General features: G+C 38.4%; 1 protein-coding gene, 1 non-coding gene and 1 pseudogene across 9 annotated transcripts in view; 1 reads left to right on the forward strand and 2 right to left on the reverse strand.

Moving 5' to 3' along the window:
- The window catches only part of LNX2 (ligand of numb-protein X 2), an 80,961-nt gene that overhangs the window by 14,670 nt on the left and 39,705 nt on the right, over positions 1-26,586 (forward strand). For 3 of the 8 annotated variants that reach the window (XM_070409414.1, XM_070409422.1, XM_070409418.1), the window contains exons 1-3: positions 11,403-11,493; positions 18,499-18,591; positions 20,040-20,089. The exons of 1 other annotated variant lie outside the window; for it this stretch is intronic. The gene's annotated coding sequence lies outside the window, so the exon portion shown is untranslated. Of the gene's footprint in view, positions 1-11,402; positions 11,494-18,498; positions 18,592-20,039; positions 20,090-26,586 lie in introns of those variants that run through there. 4 more of the 8 variants (XM_070409415.1, XM_070409416.1, XM_070409417.1 and 1 more) reach the window with 2 other exon arrangements.
- LOC139005228 (small ribosomal subunit protein uS13-like) lies at positions 7,794-8,250 on the reverse strand (annotated as a pseudogene).
- Positions 20,037-20,099, reverse strand: LOC139007831 (U7 small nuclear RNA). Its single transcript, XR_011470979.1, has one exon. It is a non-coding gene; the product is annotated as a U7 small nuclear RNA (small nuclear RNA).

Genomic DNA, 26,586 nt, shown 5'->3' on the forward strand with positions numbered 1-26,586 from the left:
ATGAATCATCAGTTGACATTGTGGTACATTTTTAGAAACAAAGAATGTGATAGGAAATTTCCCTTATGCAGCAGTAGTGGAAGCAAATACAAGAGAACACAAATTTGTATGTTTGTGTACTGTTGTTATTATGCTGTATGTTAAATTGATTCTTGGAAAAGTGTTACAACACGGGACATTCCAATGTGTTTGAATAGAATAGGTATAAACTATGTGTATTTTTTGCAAAAGAGATCCTTATTGTGCAACATTTCTCCAGTTTTTATGGTATGCAGTCACTTTGTAGATAAATATATGTAGGTTTGTGATTTACTTAGTTTTGAAAAAGAGATGAGGCAATGAAGATAAAGCATTGTCTTGGGCATACTACTTCATTCTTAGTGCTCCATAAAATTGTTATTATTTTTGATGTGGACTTCTTGTTTGCTTTATTTTCTAATCATGTATGTAGGAACCAAGCGTGGCTACTTTCTACTTCCTATTTTATTTCCTTTTGTCCATGCTCCCACCATGGTATATTCTCATACACATAAAATTCAATCTGTACAAATAGATAATGAAGAAAAAGTCTTACTCCCACTACCCTTAAACATCCAGTTCCTCCAGAGCTGACTGCTGTTAGGAGTTTATTGTATTTACTTTAGGCATAATTTGTGCATATGAACTCAGGGGTATATCTGTGTAGAGAGATATTTTGAAACACATACTGTTCTGAACCTTCACTTAAATTAGCTCAAGATGTATTTAATTTGCCAGTCTTTTTGAAATTTAACTTGATCACCTTCTGTTTGCTGATCTCACCTGAATTATATTACCTTAAAAAATATTTATCTCTTGAAGAACACATGAGCATACCTTGCAGAGGTTGTCTCTGCTGGATATGATTATATTATTTGAACTTTTTAAAAACATATAAATCATGACCCTGTTGATTATTTAAAGGGAATGCTAAACATAATAAAAATTAATTTAGTCATCTTTATGATAACCTAAGAGAAAATGGAACATTTCCTTGGTTACTTTGATCTAGCAAATATAGTACAACCATGGGAGAATATCTGTTTGGAAATTTTAAATTTTGCTAAAAAAGCTTGGTTTTTAAGGAGTATTATAGTACAAATTATACTGCATTAAAAATTACTTAATTTAACAAGTCTGTTTGCTATTTGGAAGTATCTTGGTCCATCAATTCTACAGACTGTACCTTTACAATATTAATGTTTTTGGTAGGTACTTTTAGAATACCTTCATTTTGAGAAGGATTGATTGCATTCCTTTTCTTCTAAAAGGGGGAGAGGGAAAGGCACTTTTTCCTTGATTCCAATTAGAATATGATGTTAGATGTGGAGGGGGGAAAAGGTAAATTGTTCTCAGTAATTTATGAGTATCACCCTATAAAGATTTTAAATTTTCACTGTTGTACTGCCTGCCTTTTGGTTGTGAACTGTAGATGACAAAATTATAGAACTGTCAGTATTAATCATTGTAGTAACTACCGTTTGAGTGATTACTCTGTGGATTCACTCTACTAGGAGCTTTAAGTTTCATTTAGCAGTGTATTGTCATGGTAATCCTGTGAGGTCAGTACTTTGCATTTCAGGAAATGGAAGTTCATAAAGTTTCAGAGATAATAAACAGTTTGGACAAAGTATAATAGCTACCTATGATTAAAGTCAGACCTATTTGATCTAAAAGCCATTACTCTTTACTGAGTGGTTTCTATGAAAAGATAAAGTTCTGATAGAACCTTAATTGTTTCATTCCTTCTTGCTGAAAAGGACTTTAAAGATCATTTCATTTTAAACCACATAGTTGACCAACACAGAGGCAGGTTCCTTGTGTAAAAGGCAATTATTTTCTAGGGCTCATAGTAAGATGGTTTAAAAAAAAAATACAACTCAGTGGGATGTTTCTTGATAATGCAGTGAATGGTTTTAGAGAAACCCTGCTTTTAATCATAAAGTCTGAACGGGTAAAGCTGATTGCTTACCATATCTATCTTCCCGCCTACCCATCATATGACCATCCTTTATCTCTATCTTTATTAAAACTGGAGAAAGGACTTGTTGTGTTCTTAACACAACACTTTAGCTTCTTGTTTAATTTTTGTTAGTGGTCTTAGAGCTTAAGTGGTGGAATGTTTGAAAGGGTAAAGGGGTTTAAGAGTAATTGCTTCTTGGTGTTCCAGTCAAGATGGTGGAGTAGGTAAGTGCTGTGTTTACCTCCTCCCATGATGTCATCAAAATTACAGCTAAATTATAGAGCACTCAACCTGGAGAACCACGTAAAGACTAGCTGAACAGAACTTCTATAACTAAGGATATAAAGTAGAGGCCACTTTGAGACCTATAAGAGGGATGAAGACACGAAACAGGCTGGTCACATACCCACGTGTAGTGGTTGAGAATCGGGAGTACTATCTTGTCTATATGGGTGCTCCCTTAAGGAGCGAGGGGTTGCAGCTCCACACCCCAGGGCTCCAGAGCCAGCAGCTGGCTGTGAAATCAGTGAGGATTCTGTCCCCATGAGATGGAGTGTTGCTGAAAATCCAGGTGTCCTCTTAAAGGACCCATGCACAGGCTCACTCACAGGCTCTTACGCTGGGCTCCAGTGAAGGAAAAGCAGCTTGAAAGGCACCAGAGGCTGAGCACAGGTAGCAGATGACCTTGGCCTGCACTGGAGTCCCTTCTAAGAGGCCCCAGAATCAACACACCTGGTAGCCAGTCTCAGACCACAATAGAACACTACCTAATTAGCTCCATGAATGGCATACCCAAGGTCTTGTTGGGCACCAGAGCCCCACTGGGGTGAATCCCACTCTGTAGGGTCACCTCACACTGTGGTTGTGGCCAGTCTTCACAGCCAGTTAGCTTGAGGATCATCCCTACTCACTGATTAGCAAACAGCTATCAAGGCTTAACTGCAATAAGAGGACACCCACAATCCACACAAGGGACACTCCTGGAGCACCGGGCTCAGGTGGCTAAAGAGGGTCACTGGGTCCCTTATATATAAAGCTACCCTGCCAAGACCAGGGGACATAGCAGATCTGCCTAATACATAGAAGCAAATACAGAGAGGCAGCCAAAGTGAGGAGACAAAGAAACATGTCCCAAATTAAAGAAGTGGAGAAAACTCCAGAAAAAAAGAACTGAATAAATGGAAGCAAGCAATCTACCAGACACAGAGTTCAAAGCACTGGTTATAAGACTTCTCAAGGAACATAGAGAAAGAACTTCAACAAAGAGAAAGTAAGCATAGAAAAGGACATAGAGCCCTAGCCAGTTTTGCTCAGTAGCCGGTTTGGCTCTCTTACATGGATGCTTCTGTCTCTGTGTCTCTCCCCTTTCCTTCCACTCTCTAAAAAATCAATGAGAAAATATCCTCAGATGAGGATTAACAAAAACAAAAAGCAATAAAAGAACATAGAAACCATAGAAAAGAACCAGTCAGAAATAAAGAATACACTAGAAGGAATCAGAGTAGAATAGATGAAGCAGAGGATGGAATCAGTGATATGGAAGACACCAGGTGTACCAGTTAATAATGCGGATTTTTTTCAATAGATGGAGTTACACATATGTTGATATATATGCGATTTTATATGTATGCTGTTTTGTTATATTGACAGCAAGCTTCAAAACTTCATATGTCAAATTTTCTGAAGGTGTTAACATCATAGATATTTGTTAAAAAACATATATTTTATTGATTTTTTTACAGAGAGAAGGGAGAGGGATAGAGAGTTAGAAACATCGATGAGAGAGAAACATCGATCAGCTGCCTCCTGCACACCCCCTACTGGGGATGTGCCCGCAACCAAGGTACATGCCCTTGACCAGAATCCATCCTGGGATCTTTTAGTCCACAGGCCGATGCTCTATCCACTGAGCCAAACCGGTTAGGGCACATCATAGATATTTTTACGCTTAAAAATGTCAAATTTCGTGTCAAAAATAGAGCATTTGCGGGAAGTTTTAATTCATTATTTTGAAGAAAACTGCTGCTGAAAGTTATCATATACTTCGGGAAGCTTATGATGAACATGCTCCATCTCAAGATACTTGTAAACACTGCTTTAAACACTTTAAAAGTGATGATTTCGATGTGAAAGACAAAGAATGTCCAGGTCAACCGAAAAAGTTTGAAGACTAACAATTACAAGCATTATTGGATGAATATGTGTATCAAACTCAAAAACAACTTGCAGAAAGATTAAACGTTGCTCAGCAAACAATTTCTGATTGTTTACAAGCAATGGGAGAGATTTTAAAGAAAGGAAAATGGGTGCCACTGAATGAAAGACAAATGGAAAACCGAAAAGTCATCAGTAAAATGTTGCTTCAACGACACGAAAGTCTTTTTTGCATCGAATTGTGACTGGCGATGAAAAGTGGATTTATTTTGAGAATCCCAAGAGCACAAAGTCATGGGTTGATCCAAGTCAACCATCAACATCAACTGCAAGGCCAAATCGCTTCAGAAAGAAGACAATGCTCCGCGTTTAGTGCAATCAGGAAGGTGTGTATTATGAGCTTCTAAAACCAGGTGAAACCATTAATACTGATCGCTACTAACAACAAATAATCAGTTTGAACCACGCTTTGATCATGAAACGACCAGAATGGGCCAGAAGACATGGCAAAGTAATTTTGCGTCATGATGACGCACCATCACACACTTCAAAACCAGTTAAAGACACATTAAAAGATCTTGCCTGGGAAGTATTAACTCACCTGCTGTATTCACTAGACCTTGCTCCTTCAGATTACCACTTGTTCTGATCGATGGCACACGCACTTTCTGAGCAGCACTTCAAAACGTATGAAGAAGTGGAAAATTGGGTCTCTGAATGGTTTGCCTCAAAACAAGAAAAGTTCTATTGGGACAGTATCCACAAATTACCTGAAAGATGGGGGAAGTGTGTAGCTAGCGATGGACATTACTTTGAATAAAGCACTTTTGATGTTTCTCTTGAAATTATCGTGCTTTCTTTGATTACAAAATCCACATTATTAACCGGTACACCTGGTAAGGTAGTGGGGAACAATCAGAACAGCAAAAGGAAAAAAGAATGTTAAAAAATGAGGAAAGTTAAGAGGCCTCTGGGACACCATTAAGCATACCAAAATTTGCCTATAGTAGTACCAGAAGGAAAGAACAGAGAGCCAGGGTTTTGAAAATCTATTTGATGAAATAATGACTGAAAATTTCCATGACCTGGTAAAGAAAATAGACACACATCCCAGGAAATGCAGAGTCACCAACAAAGTGAACCCAAAGTGATCCACACCAAGACTAGCATAATTAAAATACCAAAGGTTAAAGACAAACCTTTATTTTTAATCCTCACCTGAGGACAAGTTTGTATTGATTTGAGAGAGAAAGGAAGGGGCAGGGAGAGAGAGAAACATTGATATGAGAGACATTGATTGGTTACCTCCTGTATACATTCCAACTTGGAATCAAACCCGCAACCTAGGTACATCCCTGACAGGGAATCAAGCCTACAACCTTTGGTGTACAACATGATGCTCCAGCCAACTGAACTACCTGGCCAGGGCCAAAGAGAAAATCTTAAAAGAGCAAGAGACACCTGGCCAGTGTGGCTCAGTTGGTGAGCATTGCCCTATGCACCAAGAGGTCGCTGGTTCAATTTCCAGTCAGGGCATTGCCTGGTTGTGGACTCGATCCCCAGTAAGGGGGTGTGAAGGAGGCAGCTGATTGATGTTTCTCTCATCAATGTTTCCATCTCACTCCCTCTCCCTGCTTCTCTCCCTAAAATCATAGTAAAAACATTTTCAAAAGAAAAAGCAGTAAGAGAAAAGCAGTTAGTTACCTATAAAACAGCATCCATAAGACTGTCAGTTGATATTTCAACAGAAACTTTGCACACTAGAAAATGGTTGCCATGAAATATTTAAAGTGATGAAAAGCAAGGACCTGCAACCATGATTACTCTACCCAGCAAGGATTTAAGATTGAAGGAGAGATAAAGAGCTTCCTAGACAAGAAAACAGTATTACAAAAATGTTAAAGGGAATTCTTTCAGAAGAAGAAGAAGAAGAGCCCAGCTAGTGTAGCTCAGTGGTTGAACGTTGACCTATGAACTAGGAGATTACTGGTTCAATTCCAGGTCAGGGTATGTGCCTGGGTTGTGGATTTGAACCCCAGTAGACGCCGTGCAGGAGGCAGCTGTTTGATGATTCTCTCTCATCATCAGTGTTTCTATCTCTCTTCCTCTCCCTTCCTCTCTCTGAAATCAATAAAAACATTTTTTTAAAAAAAAGAAGAAAATATATAAATAAGGAACTGACAACTACATACCTGTTAGTAATCACCTTAAATGTGAATGGATTATATGTTCCCATCAAAAGACATAGGATAATTGACTGGATAAGAAAACAAGACCTATACATATGCTGTCTACAGAAGACCTATTTCAGATTGAAAGACACACACAGACTGAAAGTTAAGGAATGGGAAAAGATATTTCATGCAAATAGAAACAAACAACAAAAAAGCTAGGGTAGCAATACTTACACAAAGTAGGCTTTAAAACAAAGGCTGTAACAAGAGACAGAGAATGAAGCTACATGATAATATAGGGATAAGTCCCTTATAAACATAAACATTTACCCAACCTAGGCATACCTAAATTCATAAAGTAAATATTGACAGACTTAAAGGGATATGTCAACAGTAATACAATAATTGCAGGGGACTTTAACACCCTGTTGACATCAAAGGATAGAACATCCAGGCAGATAAGCAACAAGGAAACAGCAGCCTTAAGTGACATATTAGACAATATGTATTTAATGGATATTTTAATAGCACTTTACACCAAAGCATCAGAATATGCATTCTTTTCAAGTGCACATGGAACATTTTCTAATATAGACTACAAAACTATCTCTATAAATTTAAGAAGGTTGAAATTATATCAAGCATCTTCTTCAACCACAATTAGAAATCAGTTACAAGAAGAAAATGAAAACACACAAATACTTGGAGGCTAAGTAACATGCTACTAAATAATGAATGGGTTAACAGTGAGATCAAGGAAGAAATCAATGAGGTCAAGAAAGAAATCCAAAGAGACAAAAATAAAACACAACCCAAAATCTATGAGGAACAATGAAAGCAATTATAAGAGCGAAATTAATAGCATTACAATCCTACCTCAAGAAACAAGAAAAATCTCAAACAACCTAACTTTACACTTAAAGGAACTAGAAAAAAAACAACAAACAAAGGCCAAAATTAGCAGAAGGAAATACCAGAGTGTGAATAAATGAAATAGAGTCTAAAAATTACAAAAGATCAATGAAACTGAGAGCTGGTTCTTTGAAAAGATAAAATTAATAAACCTTTAACCAAACTTATCAAGAAAAAAGAGAGAGAGAGAGGACACAAATAATGTCAGAAACGAAAGAGGAGAAGTGAATACTGAAACAAATACAAAGGATTATAAGAAATACTTTGAATAGTTATAGGCCAACAAATTGGACAATCTGGAAGAAATGGATAAATTCTGGAAACGTACACTCTTCCAAACTGAATCAAGAAGAAACAGAAAATCTGAATAGACTGGTAATTGACGAAATAAAAAATTCCCAGTAAACGAAAGTTCTGAACCAGATGGCTTCACAGGTGAATTTTACCAAACATTCAAAGAAGAATTGATATCTGTCCTTAAACTGTTTCAAAAAAATGCAAGAGGAGGGATGGCTCCTAAGGTCATATTTTTAGGTGTATAAGCTATTTATTAACATACAAGGCCTATAGATTTATTTCTTCTTGGACACACCCACACTGCAACCCCAGCATCCCATGGCCTTGGTGTGCTGGCTTTGAACATGAAGACCACAGAAGTGGTGCAGCCTTATGTGGGCCTGAATTTTCTTCAGCTGCTCCAGGTCTTCATGAAGTTTGTTGTCCAGACCATTGGCAAAGACTTGGCTTTATTTTCTGTCCTTCACATCCTTCTGTCCAAGAACCAGTCTAGAATCTGGTACTAGTGTGGATTCTGTGGATAATGGTGATCACACATTCCTTCTCATCCTCTCTGAGCTTTCCTGCCCTGTTGGTGAGATTGATGTCTGCTTTCCTCAACACCACATGAGCATATCTTTGCCCCATATCCTTAATTTCAGTGATGATAAAGTCTGTTTTCCTTTGGCCATCAATATTGGTGTTGAATACTCACAAAATGTGCTGGAACTTCTCAGGAATCACTAGAGACATGGCAGCAGCAGCATGTTAGGCCTCCTGTGAAGGAGTACCCTGATTCTAAAACCTGACAAAGACATTACAAAAAAAGAAAATTATAGGCCAATCTCTCTGATGAACACGGATGCAAATATTCTCCACAAAATATTAACAAACCAAACCCAGAAATACATTAAGAGGATCATACACTGTAATCTAGGGAAATTTATTCCTGGGATGCAAAGTTGGTTTAATATCCACAAATTAATTAAGGTGATACACTACATAAACAAATGATGAAAATCATATGATCATATCAGTAGATGCAGAAAAAGCATTTGACAGTATCCAGTGTCCATTTGTGATAAAAACTCTCACAAAATGTAACAGAGGGAAGATACCTCAACATAATAAAGGCCTTTTATGACAAACTCAGAGCTAACTTCATACTCAGTAAGGAAAAGCTAAAAGCATTTTCCTTAAGATTAAAAACAAGGATGCCTACTTATACCACTTTTATTTAACATAATACGAGAAGTCTTAGTCACAGCCATCAGACAAGAAAAGTATATAAGGACATCCATATTGGTAAGGAAGAAATTAAACTGTCATAATTTGCCGATGACTTGATACTATATAGAGAGAAGTCTAAAGATTCCTCTAAAAAGCAACTAGAACTGATAAGTGAATTCCGTAAAGTAGCAGAATACAAAACTAATATATAGAAATTGGTCACATTTTTATGCACCTATAACGAACTATCAGAGAAATTAAGAAAACAGTCATATATAATACAATGGCATTTTTCATAGAACTAAAACAAATAATTCTAAAATTTATATGGAACCACAAAAGACTCCGAATAGCCAAAGCAATCTTTAGAAAGAAGAACAAAGTTGGAGGTATCATGCTACCTTGTACCAAATTGTACTATAAGGCTAAAGTATTTAAAATGGTATGCAAACAGACACATACGTAGATCAACGGAACAGAATAGCCCAGAAATAAACCCATACCTGTATGGTCAATTAATCTATGACAAAGGAGGCCAGAACATACAGGAGGAGGGGGGCAAAAGTAGGTCTCTACTAAAGTGTGCTTGAGTATAGCAAGTATGCTACAAGAATGTGTCAATAATGAAGATAGGCAATTTGAGCACTTAGGAGATTGTACCTAAGTACACTGTGCCATTGTGACATTATTTTTAGTAATAAAGCTATTGTAATAATAACATGCATGTCTTTATCCATATAAACAACTGTAACCCTACTTTTGTCAACCCTGTACAGTGGGGTAAAGACATCTATTCAATAAGTGGTGTTGGGATAACTGGACAGATACATGCAAAGAAATGAAACTAGACCACCTTCTTATACCATATACGAGAGTAAACTCAAAATGGATTAAAGAATCAAATGTAAGACTTGAAACCATAAAACTCCTAGAAGAAAACACAGGCAGTAAACTCTCTGACATTACTCTTAGTAATATTTTTGTTCATATAGTTTTTTGGGCAAGAGAAACAAACAAAAAAATAACCAAATGAGACTACATCAAGCTGAAATGTTTTTGCACGGCAAAAGAAACCATCAACAAAGTGAAAAGACATCCAGTTGATTGGGAGGAGATATTGGCCAATGATACATCTGGTAATGGGTTAATATTCAAATTTCATAAAGACATACAAATCAACAACAACAAAAAACATGCCAGAGGACTTGAGTAGATATTCTTCAAAGAGAACATACAAATAGGCAATGGACATATGGAAAGATGTTGAACATCACTAATCATCAGAGAAATGTAAATTAATACCACATTCAGATATTATCTCACACCTGTCAGAATGACTATCATGAATAAATCAACATAACAACAAGTATTAGCAAGAATGTAGGAAAGGGGAACCCTTATATATTGTTGTTGGGATTGCAAATTTGTGCAGCCACTATGGAAAACTTTATGGAGGTACCTCAAAAAATTAAAAATAGAACTACTTGGGTGTCTGTCTAAAGAAGAAATCTAAAACACTAATTAGAAAAGATATATGCATCTCTTGTGTTCATTTACAATAGCCAAGATATGGAAGCAACCTAAGTTCTCATCAATAGATGATTGGATAAAGATGAAGTGGTACATATATACAATGGAATATTACTCGGCCATAAAAAAGAATGAAATCTTACCATTTGCAGTAACATGGATGGACCTAGAAGGTATTATACTAAGTAAAATAAGTCAGACAGAGAAAGACAAATCTCATATGATTTTATTTTTATGTGGAATCTAAACAATATAAATGGACAAACTGACTGATAGATGGAGAACAAACTGATGGTTGCAATATGGGATGGGGGAGGGGCTGGGTGAAAAATGAGAAGGGAGTAAGAAGTACAATTGGTAGTTACAAAATAGTCAAGAGATTTAAAGTAGAGCCTAGGGAATATAGGCAATAATATTGTAATAACTATGTATCATGCCAGGTGGGTACTAGATTTATGAGGGGGATCACTTTATAAATTATGTAAATGTCTAACAACTTTCTGTACATCTGAAACTAATATAAAATAGAGGCCCGGTGCACAAAATTCGTGCACTTGGGGAGGGGGGGGGGTCCCTCAGTTTGGGACCCCTTGGGGGATGTCTGACTGACAGCTTAGTCCTGCTCCCCGGGAGCGGGCCTAAGCCGGCAGTCGGACATCCTTAGTGCTGCCGCGGAGGTGGGAGAGGCTCCTGCCACTGCCACTGTGCTCGCCAGCCATTAGCCCAACTCAGGGCTTCTGGCTGAGCAGTGCTAACCCTATGGGAGTGCACTGACCACCAGGGGGCAGCTCCTGCATTGAGCGTCTGCCCCCTAGTGGTTAGTGCACGTCATAGTGACCAGTGGTTCCACCATCCAGTCAATTTGCATATTAGCCTTTTATTATATAGGATAATAAAGGTAAACTAGAAATGAAAAAATAAATATTAAAAAATGTTTTTAAAAAGAGTGATTGCTTCTTTGTTACAGAGATGACACCTAAAAATGTATATGTACCTTGACTTTTGTAATGAGCTGTCAGCAAGAACTTTGATTTGATTTGATTTAACCCTTTTTATAGTGATACTTGTTTAGTGAGATGATTACCTGCATGGTTTTTGTATTTATTTATTTAATATTTTTATTGATTTCAGAGAGGAATCTTCCCCAACAGAGATAGAAACATCAATGATGAAAGAGAATCATTGATTGGCTGCCTCCTGCACGCACCCCCACCAGGGATCAAGCCCGCAACCCAGGCATGTGCCCTTGACCCAAAATGAATCTGGGACCCTTCATTGCGAAGGCCAACACTCTATCCACTAAGCCAAACTAGCTAGGACTGTATTTATTTTTATGGTGTTTTCTAACAAAGTAGTGTCTCTCCCTCCATTAAAATCTGATAAAAATAGCAATTTAGGAGCAAGCATAAGAAAATGGATTGCTATAAAAAAAAACACCTGTAACATGATCTTAGCTAGAGTATTTTTCACATTGACCCTAGGGGCCTTAGATTTTCCTTCTTTCTTTCTTAAAATATTTATCTGTGGAATAATAGGATTTTCACTTTTTGTTATGAAAATGGTTAAATTGTAGAACACTTTATAATAGATATTCATTGAAAACCTAGAAGATAGACAAGCAAGAGTAATAAAAAATAATGTGTAATAGCTTTTACTACATAAACTATAGCTCACATCCATAGTTCCTATCCCCATTCATAACTGTTTAACAACATCCTAATCTTCAGTGAAATTGATGATGCTTTTTATATTTTCAAAGGACTTCCTGTAATCCTTCTTCACCCTCTAATTTTATTAAATTTTTGTTAATCCTCATCTGAGAATATTTTTCCATTGATTTTTAGAGAGTGGAAATGGGGGTGGGGGGAGAGACCTGCATGCACCCCAACCGAGGCCAAGGATTGAACCTGCCACCCAGGTGTGAGCCCTGGAGCTGGAATCAAACCCACGACCCTTCAGAGCTAGGGCCAGAATTCTAACCATTGACCCACATTGGCTAGGGCGTCCTGTTTCTTACTTTTTATACTGTCTCCTTGAAGGTACTTCAGCATGCAAAACTTTCATTTAAAGTTTGGGAGCTACATCTTTGTTTTCAGCACTATTGCATGCATATCGTTTGTAGTCATATGGATCAAACTTTTGCCTAGATCACGAAATAAAGGGCAGAAAGAAATTAGCTATAATTTCACACTGAAGTTGCTAGAGGGCCAGACCATTATAAATAGAGAAGCAGGTTGTTTACCACGACAGTAGAAGTGATTTTTCTCTGAAGATATGGGTAAACATGCAATGAGATATGGGTAAACAATGCAATGAGAATTGAGAAAAACAATTCATTTTGCAGAACACATTCAGTTTAGTGTGGGTCTAGAGAGCATGTGTGCAGTGTGTGCCATTGACTCCGCCAAGTTGTGAGGCTCCACTGGCCGTGTTTGCTCTCCATCAGGGGGCATCATAGCACAGCATGTGGAAAATAGGTGTTAAGTATGGGTTTTTTTGTAAATTCATATTTTTTTAGCAAGAAAAATATTTCAGGAAAAACATAAGAAAAACAAGTTCTGCTTTGAAGAATGGTACTAATAAGATGAGTATGTGTTAAAATCTCTGTGAGGTGAACAATAAAGATTTAATTTAAAAAAATCTCTGTGAGGCCTCTGCTTTTTGTTATTATTAATCCTCACCCAAGGGTTTTTGGGGTTTTTTTTCATTGATTTTTAGAGAGAGTGTTACGGGGATGGGGAGCCAGAGAGAGAAACATCCATGTGAGAGACACATAGACTGGTGGCCTCCATGCTCCAGACCAGTGCCCAGAATCGAACCTGCAACCCTTCAATCTATGGGCTGACACTTTATCCACTAAGCCAAACCGACTAGGGCAGGCATCTGCTTTTTTGATGTGTGTATGGGGGGCAGGGGTACATTAGTTGCAGTCATTTTCTTTTACTGAGTTAAAGTTTATTACTATATAGTGTAGTGATATTAGGCTAATAAACAGGCAACATTTCTTAGAAATTTATGTCCCAGTCCTGGTATTTGTGTACAAAGACAACTTAAAATAGCTATTTAGGCACTGGCTGCCTCTTGGTATACACTGAGTGTCCAGGTTATTATGACCACCTGACGTTTGTAGGCAAATTAGCTATAATTTCACACTGAAGTTGCTAGAGGGCCAGACCATTATAAATAGAGAAGCAGGTTGTTTACCACGACAGTAGAAGTGATTTTTCTCTGAAGATATGGGTAAACAATGCAATTTAACAGCCTTTGAACATGGAATATATATTATTATGAGTGGCCAGATTATTCTGACCACCCATCAGTACTTCGTTGGGCCACCTTTTGCCTTCAATACTACGGCAATTCTTCTTGACATTGACTCCACAAGATGTTGAAAGGTAATGCGAGGAATCTGACACCATGCCTGATGAATAGCACTGTCCAGTTCTGTGAGATTTGATGGTTGTGGAACCAGCTGCCTGATGGCTCTTAACTTTGTCCCACAAATGCTCAATTGGATTGAGATCTGGTGATTGTGGGGCCCACCTAAGCAAGGTAAAGTCTCCCTCAAGTTCTTGAAACCACTCCTGCACAATATGAGCACCATGGCATGACGCATTGTCTTGTTGGAAAAAGCCATCTCCATTGGGATACGCCATCAACATGATAGGATGAGCTTGATCAGCAACGATACTTAGGTATGTTGTGCTATTCAGACGTTGTTCCACATGAATTAAAGGGCCCAAATCATGCCAGGAAAACATGCCCCAAACCGTAACACTGCCCCCACCAGCTTAAAGGGTTGTACTCATGCATGTGGGGTGCATGCTTTCATGCTGTTTCCGCCAAATTCTCACTCTGCCATCTACATGATGCAACTGGAAACGTGATTCATCGGACCACATGACTTTTTTCCAATCCTCGACTGTCCAATCCTTGTGTTCCTGTGTGAATTAGAGACATTTTATCTTGGTAACTGCAGACAGCAAAGGTGTTCGAACAGGCCTTTGGCTTCCATATCCTATACTATGCAGTGTACAGCTAATTTGCCTACAAACGTCAGGTGGTCGTAATAATCTGGCCACTCACATTTAAATATATCCCACGTTCAAAGGCTGTTAAATCGAGTTGTTTACCCATATCTTCAGAAAAAAATCACTTCTACTGTTGTGGTAAACAACGTGCTTCCTTATTTATAATGGTCTGGCCCTCTAGCACAGCGGTTCTCAACCTGTGGGTCGCGACCCCTTTGGGGGTCGAACGACCCTTTCACAGGGGTCGCCTAAGACCATCGGAAAACACATATATAATTACATATTGTTTTTGTGATTAATCACTATGCTTTAATTATGTTCAATTTGTAACAATGAAATTGGGGGTCACCACAACATGAGGAACTGTATTAAAGGGTCGCAGCATTAGGAAGGTTGAGAACCACTGCTTTAGCAACTTCAGCGTGAAATTATAGCTAACTTGCCTACAAACGTCAGATGGTCATAATAATCTGGCCACTCAGGGTATATGAACAGGTAAGGGACAATGCATAACAAGAGAGACCTGGCTTTGAAGCTATTCACCTGTTCAAGCACTGCTGGTGGCGTCTGGAAGCCTCTGTGGTTAGTAATTTTTCTTTGTCATCACCAGATAGCTGGCAGTTTAACTAATTGGGAAATCACCTACTGAGTTCTGTAATGCATTGATTACATGAAATGGGCACAATATATTCAAGTAGTGACTTACTCATTTCTAGGACAGTCATCTTGCTTTTACAGGCTAATTCAGATGTTGTAATTGTACCAAGGTGTGTTTTTGGTTTTTATTTTAAGGGGTAGCATCATTTGCTATTCTTTCTGTAGAACTTAATTGAAAGACCTTAACTACAATTTCAAAATGGAAAGGTGGAATTTTAGCTAATATTGGGAAAGGTGATAATATTCTTTGAGTATAGAAAATAGGAATTATATTTTAAAGGTAGACTTTAACGGTATTCTGCTTAACAAATGTCATTCAGTTCATATTATGGATCCTAAATTATATATTGTTAAGTGAGCCATAAATTGTCGATGTTATCAAGTAGTAAGAGATGACCAGAAAGAAAATTTAGTACTTTGCACTAGTTTTCTATGTAACAGTGCTAATATTTGCCAGCATAATTTTTATAAGACACTAAATGAAAGTATAGTTTCAATCATATGACTTCTAGAAAATAGTAAAAAGTTTATATAAAAGTTATACATAAAATCTATACTAATAAAAGGGTAATATGCTAATTAGACCAGGAGACCATCTGGACGTCCTTCTGGACAAAGCCATGGTGGTGGGGCCGAGGCAGAGGTGGTTAGCGGTGATCAGGCCAGCAGGGGGGGGGGGCGGGGGGGGGAGAGGGGGGGTAATTGGGGGCGACCAGGCTGGCAGGCAGAGTAGTTAGGGGCGATCAGACAGGCAGGCAGGTGAGTGGTTAGGAGCCAGCGGTCCCAGATTGCAAGAGGGATCCCAGATTGGAGAGGGTGCAGGCCGGGCAGAGGGACACCCCCCCCTTCCCCATGCACGAATTTCGTGCACTGGGCCACTAGTGTATTTATAATATTGTAGTTTTCCTTAATGCCCTATATTTTATGTAACACAGTTATTCTTGAGCTATAATAATCTTCTTATAAATAGTTGCAATTCACAAGTAATTAAAATGTTAAGTGATTACATATAATGACTAAGATTTAAAAGGCTGGCAACATTAAATGTTGGCAAGGATACAAAGCCACCAGAACTCAGATATTCTTGGTGGAAACATCAAATGGTACAACCACGTTGGGAAAGGTCTGGCAGTTAAAAAAAAAAAAAGTTAAGTATATACCTAACCTGTGGCCCAACCTTCCTACTCTTAGATATTCACTTAAGAGAAATGATAACATATGTTTATTGAAAGAATGTTTATATAAGCTTTTATTCATAATTCTCAAAGGCTGAAAACAGCCCAGTTGTCCATCAGTAAGAAGCAGGATACAATGGGATATTGCTGAGCAATGGAAAGAAACAGACTACTTGTATATATCACAGCATGGATGAATCTCAAAACATGCTAAGTAAAAGACGCCTTAACCAAAAGAGCTCATATTTGTTGTTTTCATGAATATGATATTCTAGAATTGACAAAAGTAATCTATGATGGAAAAAAATCAGAATATTGATTAGAGGGGAGGTAAGGGAACTTTCTGGAGTGATGGTTATGTTCTATATCTTAATAGAGATACAAAGGTATATGCATTTGTCAAAAACTCAGTGAATACACACTTAAGAAAAATGTAAACAAATATTGAACTTTAGTTAATGATATACATGCTATAATATTTAAAGAGAAGTGTACTGACTTGTGCAAAAATGTACTTTGTAGTGCCTAAAAAAACAAAATGGCTAGAAAAATGGGTAGATCTGTGATAAAGCAAGTATATAAAATGTTAATGGTAGGCTTGCGAAATACAAGCATTTGCTGTAAAATGCTAAGCTTTGAAAAAATAAAATAAATTATTGGAAAAATATTAATTTATAATGGAATTGTTTGTGCATGATGTATTCTTACAAACTCTATTTTGTTTCTCTTTGCTGCAGTGATCTTTTTCCTAATTTCATATGTGAACTTCTGGCTGTCTGAGAATTTATCTTTACTGTTAATTATACTAAACTAGTAGCCCTGCGCATGGTAGCTTGCTGCCGCTTGCCTCAGCTGGCCACCCCGCCCACTGCCACTGGTAGCTCTCTGCTGGTCATAGTTGGCTGCACCGCCCTCCTGTAGCTCTCCGCGCTTGTAGATCAGTTGTGACATTACAGAGTCCCAGCTAATTTGCATATTGCTCTTATTATATTAGATCATAGCCTTATTTGAAGAGTCAGATTGCAGAGAAATTTAATTCTAGCTCATTAGTACAGTTGCCTTTCTTTGCGGCTATCATCACAGTTTTACTTTTTTTGTTTTTGTTTTTACAAAGAGTAGGACAATGGCAATGCTTTCAGAAAAATTGTTAAAAATCATGTGGTTTCTCTGGGATTGTATTGCATATTGCTTATAATAATGTCTTTTTGTTTCTTTATTGATGGGGAAAAGGAAGGGAATGGTAGAATTTTATCAGTTTCAGGACCACCAAACATGGACTTTGAAACTAGATGGACCAGAGTTTGACTCCCATTTTAGTCCCTTTCAGCCTACTTGTTTTAATCCCTCAGACCCTCATTTTCCTTATGTATAAAATGGTGATGGTAACTACTTCATAGGGTTTGTTGAAGAGATTAAGTTAAGTAATGCTTGTAGAGCAATTAGTGCCATAGTGTCTGGCATATAGTAATAGTGGATAAATAGAGTTAGGAGAGAATAGTTAAATCTCTGGAAATGAATTTTAAGACTCAGTTTGTTTGAGGAGGAAGTAAAGCAGTAAGGTAATATGCTTAGATGAAAATAGTCCGCATTCATGATCGATCCTGAATGGACACTTAGGACCAAGGACATCTATCGATTCCTCCCTAAAGATAGTGGATCAATAGGCTGCTAAAAATGAGCAATGTGCTAATGATTAACATTTAGAGTGGTGCTTGGGAATGAGAAAAAGTTAAAGTAGTAGACTTTTCTGAGTATGTGTGCATGGCATCCACTCACCTTACTTCCAGCTCCTAATTCCCTTCTTTTGGGATCCACTTTTTCTCTACTTTAGTCTATGTGCTTATGGGGGCATTGACTCAAGTAACCCAGGTCTAGCCCATTAAAGCATCACATGTCCCTGGCTACAGTGATTGGTTCAGGATGAGTACATGACCATCAGAGATAGGAAGGTGTCATTCTGGGGCTCTTGTTGGCATAATGTGGAAGCTGACTAAGGGCTATGACTTTGTGACCCTAAAATTGCTGGAAACTGGCTGCCAGGTACAGCCTGAACATGAGCCCAATCCACAGGAAGCAGAGTTGGGTGAAAGAATCCTAAGTCCAGTCACAACCATCTGGCTTTTTACTTAAGCCAGTTTTAGTCAGGCTTTCTATCATTTGCAGAAAGGATCTTCCACAACGGTGCTCACCTGTATGTATCTATCAGTACCATTGCTTAAGGGCTTCTTTATTTCCTGAGTGATTCTACAGACTGGTTGGTATGTCCCTGTCACATATACTTTGCTTGTATAATAGTTGTATCTGATGGTTAGATTGTAAGTTCTTCGAAGGAAAAGACTATCTTACTCCTATTAAATATACTTTTTTTCCTCATATAGATATAAATGCCCATATTTGTGCTGTCCAGTAGCCACTGGTCTTCTGTGGTTCTTGAGAATTTAACATGTGGCTCATCCCAACTGAGATGTTTTGTAAGTATAAAATACACACTGATTTCAAAGACTTTAATTACAATGTGAGATACCCCATTAATAATTTTAAAATATTGATTACATGGTGATATGATAATAATTTTGGATACATTGGATTAAATAAAATATGTTATTAAAATGAATATTACCTGTTTTTTTTTTCTTTTCTTAATGTGGTTTCTAGATCCTGCACATTATATTTCCTTTAGACAGTGCTGATCTAGACCCTTGATCCCTCCTTTTTTTCTCTCCTGTCAACCAGACCCTCCTGTCTCAAACTAGAGAGGCAGTCTTTATGATATAGGGCTCATGTACTCAAGGCTTGGAGTCAGAGACCCAGCCTAAATTCTTTCTCTCCTTTAGATATGCTGAGTACTTTATTAGTAATTTAGAATTAAGGATTTACTTAAAACTATTATCTATCATTTCATGCTTGCTAGGCAGTGTGCTTGGTGCTAAGTCTATAATGAGCAGAGCACAGGCCCGGCACTTACAGAGATTCCAATCTAGTAGAGAAGACAGATATTGAGTAATCATGTAAGTAAATAATTGTTGTGGTAAGTACTACGAGGGAAAGACATAGATGTTATAAGACCATATAAGAAGGGACCTGTCCTAGTCTTGAGTGCTAGCATGGAAGGTTTTTGTTTTGTTATGTTTAAGAAATCAGAATTTGAAAGATGAGGAAAAAGTTACCTAGGAGAAGGTAGTGGGAAAGAATATTCCAGGCAGATGGAATATTTGCAAAGGTCTTGAGTCAAAACAGATAGCTTGACCCTTTCAAGGAACCAATAGAAAATCTGTGGAGTGGAAAAGTGAAGTCATGAGGACTGTTGTAAGAAAAAAAAAAGTTCAAGAGTTAAGTCAGAACAAAATTGTGCAGAGGAAAATTGGTAGGACTTCGTAATAGATTATATATGGAAGGTGAGCAGGAGGGCAGTATCAAAAATTACTTGAGTTTCTGGCTTATGTGCCTATATGGGGAGTGCTAGTGATGCCATTCACTGCAGGAGTACCACATTTTGGTGGAGATGATCTTGGGTTTGATTTTGGAAATGTTATGGTACTTTTGAAACAATCAGTATGTATTTTGTTTTATCAAGCTATGAAGGAAGTATCCCCCCCCCCCAAATAGTTTTACATTTGCATCTCTTATATTATCTCAATCTTGTAATTATAATTTAGGAATCTCTTTGATCCTTATCTGCCTGATAATCATTCTGATCCTGTTTCTTTGGCAAAAGATTTAGGTTGGTAAGTTTAAGATCAAGATGAATGTATTATATGTTAATCTTGCTGTATTTAAAAATCCACATTGAATGTTTATTTTTACAAAAATACAATTCGGAACCTGAAATGGATAAGTATTGATGTTTACTGGTCCTTATCCCTTCTCTCACTCTATACTATCTCCCTAGATGACCTACTTTTCTTTCTTTTTTTTTTAGGGCCTTCCGGTAAAAGCCGGAAGACCTGCTGGACAAATTCAAAAAGAGCTGTAAGCACTCATACTTACTTTTCATATCTTCAGTTGTCTTCTTATACTAATAGCTCCCAGACATACATTCCAAGTCCAGACCTGTCTTCTAGTCACCAGATTTGGGTATCCTAATTTAGATAAATGTCTCTGACAGGCATATCACATTCAATATGTCCAAACTGCAACTCTTGATCCCTCTTGCACCAATCCCTAGAGAGGAGCACTACTGACTATTTTATAAGCCTCAATAGCCTGGGGAGTCTTTCTCACCCTCACTTCCCACACAATATTCAACCCATCTATTTAACCTTTGAAATCTCAACTCTCTTTTTGTACACTACCACTGTCCTAGTTCAAGTTATCTTTTCTTCTTGGACTACTGCAATGGCCTTTTAACTGGACTTCCCCCATTCATTCAAACTTCTCTTAATTCTCATTTTATAAATAAAGGCCCGATGCACAAAATTCATGCAAGAGGCTTGGCCCTCTCAGCCCCTCGCAGCCTCGGCAGGCCCTTGCAGACCCAGCTTTGTCCAGACAGTTGTTCTGCTGTTCGGTCTAATTAGCATATTAGCTCTTTATTATATAGGATATATTCAGAATAAGTTTTGAAATATAGATCTCATCTTGCCATTCTTCTTAAAATCCTCTGATAACTTTTTACATTTATAGACTAAAGACCCAAATCCTTAACGTTGCCCATAGTGCTTTGTGAATTAATATTTTTTTCCTTTTTTAAAAATTAAATTTATTGGGGTGACATTGGTTCACAAAAACATACAGGTTTCAAGTGTAAAAATCAATAAAACATCATCTGCACACTGCATTGTACTCCCACTGTCCAAGCAAAGTCTCTTTCTGTCCCCATTTTCCCCTCTTTGCCCACCTTCACCTATCTCCCACTCCCCTTTCCCTCTGGCTATCACCACACTGTTGTTGGTGTCTATGTGTTTGCTTAATCTCTTCATCTTCTTTCATCCAGTCCCCAAATCCCCTCTCCCTTCTGACAGCTGTCAGTCTGTTCCATGTACCCATGCCTCTGGTTCTATATGGTATTTGTCTCTCTCTGACTGGCTTATTTCACTTAGCATAATAATTTCCAGGTCCATCCATGCTATTGCAAAAGTTAAGATTGCCTGTTTTTTTTAGAATAGAATAATAGTAGTATTCTATTATGTAAATGTGCCACAGTTTTTTTTATCCTCTCTTCTACTGATGGACACTTTTGCTGTTTCCAGATTTTGGCTTTTGTAAATCTTCAATGAACATAGGTGTGCATATATGTCGAGTAACACTCCCTCCACGTTCTGCGTGGAGTAAGGTTCGGTACCTGAAAGAGGAGCCGCACAGCAAATGAGAGAAAAAGACACGAGATAATTTTGCAATATTGGAGGACCAGGCGGGCAAGTCCCGAAGGACTTCCACCCATGCTCAGGCTGCTCCAATCTTTTATTGATCTGGAGTAGCCCTTAAGAAAAGGAAGTTTCAATGACACACAGATCAGCAATTTTCAGGAGTAGACAAAAGTATCTGATTAACTCATCAATAGATTTCCAAGTGTAGGCAGAGTAACTGATTAGCTTATCAACAGATTTCCGAGTGTAGGCAGAGTAATTGATGAACAATAATCAACAAGGATCTACATAACTATCTAAGGAATGAAGGGAACTAAGGTGGGGATGCTTCAACTATTATTACCTAAATTAACTGAATGGTTCCTAGATTAACTGGGTGGTGCACAGCCCTGACCTTTACTAGGACTTTCAATGGCTACTAGCTTTTGGGGGGGGCGGGGGGGGGGGCGGGGTTCTGTCTAAACTCAGCTAGTGAAGACAATGAATGGACTCCGGCACATATATTCTTTTGAATTACTGTTTTGGTTCTTTGGATATATTCCCAGAAGTGGGGTCACAGGGTCAAAAGGCAGTTATATTTTAATTTTCTGAGGAAACTCTATACTGTTTTCCACAGTGGCTGCACCAATCTGCATTCTCACCAGCAGTGCAGGAGTGTTCCCTTTTCTCCATATCCTCTCCAGCACTTATTATTTGTTGATTTATTGATGATAGCCATTCTGACAGGCATGAGGTGATACCTCATTGTAGTTTTAATTTTCATCTCTTTGATCACCATTGATGTTGAGCATTTTTTCAAATGACCATTGGCCATCAGTATGTCCTCTTTGTAGAAGTGTCCTTTGCCCTTTTTTTAATTGGGTTTTTTGTCTTCTTGGTATTGAGTAGTATACATTCTTTATATATTTTGGAACTTAACCCCTTATTAGATCTATCATTGGCAAATATGTTCCCTTTTTATTTTATTGATGGTTTCTCTTGCTATGCAGAAGCTTTTTAGCTTTTTAGTTTCATGCAGTCCCATTTGTTTATTTTTTCCTTTGCTTTCCTTGCCTAAGGAAATATATCTACAAAAATATTGCTGTGAGAAATGTCTGAAATTTTAACTGTCTCTGTTTTCTTCTACGATTTTTCTGGTTTAGTGACTTAAGTCTTTAAAACTACATGTATATATACTTTTTAAAGTATATACATATATATTTTTTAAAAGTATAATTCTCGAATCAGATTGCCTGATTCGAATCATAGTTCCATCAATTACTAGCTTTGGGATCTTGAACAAGTTACCTAATGTTCTTTCAGTTTCCTCATCTGAAAAATGGGGATAATATCAAACTCAGGGTTATCATGAAGAGTATAGTAGGTCCTCGGTTTACGTCGGAGTCCGTTCATACGGCGCGACGTATCGAGATTTTCTCTGTAAGTTGGAACCCACCTACATAAGCACCTATGTCGCTCACATGGAGCACATACACAGCAGTAAGGAAGTGAAACAGTAAAAAAAATTTAAAGAAAGATAACAATTCTTGACCTTTACTTGAGGTAAATAAATAATAAAAAACATAAAGCACATATATAAATATGTCAAAATGATGGAACTTTTTTTTTTATAAATAAATGGGAGATGGCAATGTAACCACATATGTCGAGTCCGACGTAACCCAAGGACTGTCTACAAATCTGTTAATTCCCCATCTCAGTTAATATTTTGCTTGACACATAGTAAAAACTCAATCTATAATAATAAAAGTGTAATATGCTAATTAGACCAGACATCCTTCCGGATGACCTTCCAGACAAAGCCGGGGCTGCGAGGGAATCCGGGTTCCCGGGTCCCTGCCGACAACTGGAGGGTAGCCTGGGTCTCGGGTGCCTGCCAGCGGCCGAAGGGAAGCCTGTGTCCCGGGTGCCTGCCAGCGGTTGGAGGAAGCCTGGGTCCTGGCAGCCGGGGGAAGGAAGCCCTACTCTTGCATGTATTTCGTGCATTGGGCCTCTAGTAAATAAATACTAGCCATTATAATTATCTCCTCTAATTTATTCCCTTTAGACATCAAAATTACCCTCATGAGTAAATCCCTGTTAGTTTAGACTAGCGTTTATCTCTTTTTGACACCACTCTTATCCTTTATCCCCTTTTGTCTAACAACAAAAACCCTAATATTTTGTCTTTACCACATGTGCTTGTTGTGTTCACTTGCTCTCTTTTTAGTTGCCTACCTCTCAGTCTTTTCTGGCTACCCTGTGTATTTATGATATTGGGCATTGTCTTTTTATTTTAAATAATGGTGAGACTCCCCTCCTCCATGTTCCCTTCACCCCACTTCGCTGAAATGTTTCAGCTGGAAGAAACTTTATGGATTATCTAGCCCAGTTAGTCCAGTGCCCTAGTTGTTTAAAGTGGAAGGTTAGGACATGAGACTTCAACTCCTAATGATGGACAATTTTTTATAAGTCTTGAAAGACATTTTACTTCTTAACTGAGTATAATGTTAAATGGAGTATTAAATTTTGGCATTTGGGAGATATCAGGAAATTCTTATGTATATAACGGAGAAACGAATCTTGAATTATAGGGAATACAGGTGCATTTTTTTAATGTCATCAGTTTTTTTTATTATTATAGGTACATTTTGATGGGAAATATGAAGAGTTCACTTAAAGTCTTTTTTCTTTGCTATGTTCGTGCCTGTTTTGGTATGCTAACTTCTTCTCTTACCATCATGCATCTTTTTTTTTTAAATTTCTACATCTTAAAATGTTGCTCAAATTCATCCCTCCTTTGATTATTCCTACTCAGTACCATAGTTGAAGTTCTCATTACAATTCATCTTGACCATTGCAGTGACTTCCTGTTTTGCCTTCCTTCATTATTGCCATACCACACTCCCCTTACCTATGCTAAACCTTCTGCCAGAGTGATCTTCCCTAACACAAAGACATTTGCACATCATTTCTTGACTCAGAACTCTCTAGTGCAGTGGTTCTCAACCTTCAGGCCCTTTAAATACAGTTCCTCATGTTGTGACCCAACCATAAAATTATTTTCGTTGCTACTTCATAACTGTAATGTTGCTACTGTTATGAATCGTAATATAAATATCTGATATGCAGGATGGTCTTAGGCGACCCCTGTGAAAGGGTCATTCGACCGCCAAAGGGGTCGCGACCCACAGGTTGAGAACCGTCGCTCTAGTGGCTTAGCCAATCCCACTAGCTTCCTGTCTCTACCACAGTCCATCCCTCAGAATCTCTCTCTGTTCATCCACCCCATGCATGCGCAAAATAGGACCCTTTAGTCTTAGGGACTTATTCACAGGTAGAATTCCACGGTCTGGTGAGTTCCTATCATGTAAAGAAATTTAGATACAACTGAATGAATTCTTTTTTTTTTTAATTAAATCTTTATTGTTCAGATTATTACATTTGTTCCTCTCCTTTCCCCCCATAACTCCCCTCCTCCCAGTTCCCACCCCACCCTCCGCCCTCACTCCCCACCCACTGTCCTCATCCATAGGTGCACGATTTTTGTCCAGTCTCTTCCCGCATCTCCCACACCCCTTTCCCCCCTAAGAATAGTCAGTCCAATCCCTTTCTATGTCCCTGATTCTATTATAATCACCAGTTCATTCTGTACATCAGATTATTTATTCACTTGATTCTTAGATTCACTTGTTGATAGATGCGTATTTGTTGTTCATAATTTGTATCTTTACCTTTTTCTTCTTCTTCCTCTTCTTAAAGAATACCTTTCAGCATTTCATATAATACTGGGTTGGTGGTGATGAACTCCTTTAGCTTTTCCTTATCTGTGAAGCTCTTTATCTGACCTTCACTTCTGAATGATAGCTTTGCTGGGTAAAGTAATCTTGGTTGTAGGTTCTTGGCATTCATCACTTTGAATATTTCTTGCCACTCCCTTCTGGCCTGCAAAGTTTCTGTTGAGAAATCAGCTGATAGTCGTATGAGTACTCCCTTGTAGGTAACTGACTTTCTTTCTCTTGCTGCTTTTAGGATTCTCTCTTTGTCTTTTGCTCTTGGCATTTTAATTATGATGTGTCTTGGTGTAGTCCTCTTTGGATTCCTTTTGTTTGGGGTCTCTGTGCTTCCTGGACTTGTAAGTCTATTTCTTTCACCAGGTAGGGGAAGTTTTCTGTCATTATTTCTTCAAATAGGTTTTCAATATCTTGCTCTCTCTCTTCTTCTGGCACCCCTATAATTCTGATGTTGGTGCGTTTGAAACTATCCCAGAGGCTCCTTACACTATCTTTGTATTTTCAGATTCTTTTTTCATTTTGCTTTTCCGGTTGGGTGTTTTTTGCTTCTTCGCATTTCAAATCTTTGAGTTGATTCTTGCGCTCCTCTGGTCTGCTGTTGGGAGTCTGTATAATATTCTTTATTTCTGTCAGTGTATGCTTAATTTCTAGTTGGTCCTTTATCACAACATCGAGGGTTTCATTAGATTTCTTGTACATATCATTAAGTTTATCAGCAGACTCTAGAAGACTCTTGAAAGACCTCAAAAGTGTGGGTTTGAATTCTATATCCAGCAGCCTGCTTTCCTCCAGTTCTGTCATTTGTTTCCTGTTTCTTTGTCTCGGCATTTTTTTATGCTTCGCTGTGTTGATAGAGTGGCTTTCTTTGCTAAGTGTCCCAATTACCTGAGGTAGACACTCTTGGTGCACCCCCTTGTGGTCTTTGTGCACAGTCTTGTTGTAGCTAAGCCTTGATTGTTGTAGGTATCACTGGGAGGGATTTGACCTCCGGCCAACTGGCTGTGAGAATCAGCTGTGTCTGCAGTGGGAGAACTTCTGTCCTCTAGGGAGGTGCTAATCTAGCCTTTGCCTGAGGCTATCCCACAAATGCCTCTGGGCAGGGCTTGGGCGGGGCGGGTCCCAGGGGATCTACAGGGTGGGCGGAGCGAGCAGTTATGGCTGCTCTCAGTCCCGTCCCCAGAGGCTCTACTTCTCAGTGTCCCAGCAACCGCTGCAAACCTCAGAGAGAAAGCTGCCCTCGAGATCCGACCAATGCCAGACAGTCCTGCTTCTCCCGTTTGAGTCTGGGTCCCTAGAGACTCGCCCGGAACTGGAGCTCAGAGCCTGTGACTCCCTCCCGATTGAAACAGACAACTGCGCCCTCAGCCGACAGCCCGCTCCGTGCGCA

The sequence above is a fragment of the Myotis yumanensis genome, unplaced genomic scaffold, assembly GCF_028538775.1.
Source record: "Myotis yumanensis isolate MYYU_CA2020_CCGP unplaced genomic scaffold, mMyoYum1.0.hap1 SCAF_3, whole genome shotgun sequence".
Lineage (NCBI taxonomy): Eukaryota > Metazoa > Chordata > Mammalia > Chiroptera > Vespertilionidae > Myotis > Myotis yumanensis.